The sequence below is a fragment of the Penaeus monodon genome, chromosome 10 (genome assembly GCF_015228065.2).
Source record: "Penaeus monodon isolate SGIC_2016 chromosome 10, NSTDA_Pmon_1, whole genome shotgun sequence".
Taxonomy (NCBI): Eukaryota; Metazoa; Arthropoda; class Malacostraca; order Decapoda; family Penaeidae; genus Penaeus; species Penaeus monodon.
The window spans coordinates 32,392,469-32,394,863 of NC_051395.1; the positions used below are offsets into that span (position 1 = coordinate 32,392,469).

The following is a 2,395-nucleotide window of genomic DNA, read 5'->3' on the forward strand; positions in this document are numbered from 1 at the left end:
AAAATGTCCATGTGTGCACTAGTATAAGAGTGTACCATACATACCCCCAATTTGAGTAATATAAAAGTATTTGTTTGATTTCTCTATTTGTTGATATTTTATGGGTGGCACAACGCCTGTATGAGACAACCTGGTTGAGAATATGTTTAGAAAACGCCAAATGTTAATGACTGTATTTTGCAAAGCATTTTTTTCTTCTTCTAAACTTCAGATTTGCCGCTCATTTCCGGAAAATCGCAATAAAAGTAATAGGCCTTGTGGCGCAACGGATAACGCGTCTGACTACGGATCAGAAGATTCCAGGTTCGAATCCTGGCAAGGTCGAAAAACATATTTTCTTTCTTTCTTCTTCTTCTTCTTATTATTATTATTATTATTATTATTATATTATTTTATATATTGTTTTTATTATTATTTATTATTATTATTATTATTATTATTATTATTATTATTATTATTATTATTATTATTATTATTATTCCTTACGGAGTGTCTGTTTTGATCTTACTTTAGTACTGTTGGTGTATTTGGTATATTGATAATGCATTATCCAATAGCATGCATTGTTTTTATCCAACATACATAACTTACTGTCAGTATTACTTTGCTACTCTACAATATATCCTGGTGATGTAAATCAGTATCACTATAGTACACATCTTAACATATACTGCAAATATGAAATATCAACGATATCTATTTACATTCAGCGCATTGAAGTCATAATAAAGTTCAAGTGAATGTTAGTAACTTTATTGGTAATAAGGGTATTGCAGTTTTGAAAATCAATACTTATCAGGAATTTACAGGCCTTGTGGCGCAACGGATAACGCGTCTGACTACGGATCAGAAGATTCCAGGTTCGAATCCTGGCAAGGTCGCTATATATAATTATTTATATTTTTTCTTTTTTTACGTTGTGTTTGTTTGTTTTTATCTTACTTTAATACTGTTGGTGTATTTAGTATATTGATAATGTATTAACCAACAGTATACATTGCTTTTATCCAACATACATAACTTACTGTCAGTATTACTTTGCTACTCTACTCTATATCCTGGTGATGTAGATCAGTATCACTATAGTGTACATTTTAACATATAATGCAAATGTGAAATATCAACGAAATCTATTTACATTCAGCGCATTGAAGTCATAATAAAGTTCAAGTAAATGTTAGCAACTTTATTGGTAATAAGGGACTGCAGTTTTGAAAATAATTACTTGAGTGGTACCTACAGGCCTTGTGGCGCAACGGATAACGCGTCTGACTACGGATCAGAAGATTCCAGGTTCGAATCCTGGCAAGGTCGACTTAAATTTTAATTTTCGTGTTCAATGTTTTTCATATAACCTCAAGAAATAGCTAGATTGTTAATCCCAAACAATGACTATCTGCTTCCATATTTACCAGTGCATTCGAAATCCAAAATTAATTATCAATTATTTTATGAAACTATGATAAACAAAGACTAGCGTTACCGTTTTCTTTTTTTTTTTTTTTCTTTTTTTTTAATAGATGTCCATTACTGACTATGCAGTATACTACGCAATATATTTCCCATAACCGAAAAGCAAACTAGTATTTTAATTCCAGATGCTACGTGTATACATCAGTTATGAACAAAACAAGAATGCTTTCGCTCATTATTATATCGGCTGTGTGGTGGGCGTTCCGCTATCGGGGCCTTCGTGCTACCCGAGGAAACTCCTCAGACCATTGGCAGAAAGTGCCGGGCATTGATGCTTCGGCCTCTTTCACAGCCGCATGATCACTAGGAAACTTTGGTTGAGTGTGTGGAAGGAAGAGGTCTTTGTCATAGCAAAGTAATGCGGAAGTACATACTTGTGTAACAGAATGGGGGTTACGTCCCACCAGCGCCATTTTGAGGTACCGCGATACAACCAACGCTGTCCGGTCAACGACGCTGTTATACTGTCAGTAAGAATGTACAAGAACATAAAATTTGTATGATAAGACAAAACAAAAATATTCTCGTGGATCATCTGTCTTTCATTTTTCCCTATCGGATGTTTTCATTTTCTCTGCTAATAAACTACCTTGCAATTGAACTTACACTCGGTCAGCACATTAACGTCTTGACAACACAGGAGATGTATATAATAATGTATACTGCATTTCTAATATATCTTTATCAAAATTACACGTATTTCTGACAGGAAAATCTCTTACCTAAACCATACATATATCGGTGTAATTTAGTAAAAATAAATAAAAATAAAAATAAATAAATAATAAACAAATAACAAAATGAAAAATATAAATAAACAAATTAAAATTTGGCCCTTAGGGTGGTGTGGAAAGCTAGACCTTGAACGAAGTCTTGGGGGACCTCCCCACTGATCTCTTGCATTGTGAAGATATTCTCATTC

The 2,395-nt window shown here is 33.2% G+C and overlaps 3 non-coding genes across 3 annotated transcripts; all 3 read left to right on the plus strand.

Annotated features, from left to right (window-relative positions):
* The first annotated feature begins 251 nt into the window (after positions 1 to 251).
* Positions 252 to 324, plus strand: Trnar-acg. Its single transcript has one exon. It is a non-coding gene; the product is annotated as a tRNA-Arg (tRNA).
* Positions 325 to 808: 484 nt separating this feature from the next.
* Positions 809 to 881, plus strand: Trnar-acg. Its single transcript has one exon. It is a non-coding gene; the product is annotated as a tRNA-Arg (tRNA).
* Positions 882 to 1,241: 360 nt separating this feature from the next.
* Positions 1,242 to 1,314, plus strand: Trnar-acg. The gene has a single exon. It is a non-coding gene; the product is annotated as a tRNA-Arg (tRNA).
* Positions 1,315 to 2,395: the final 1,081 nt, after the last annotated feature.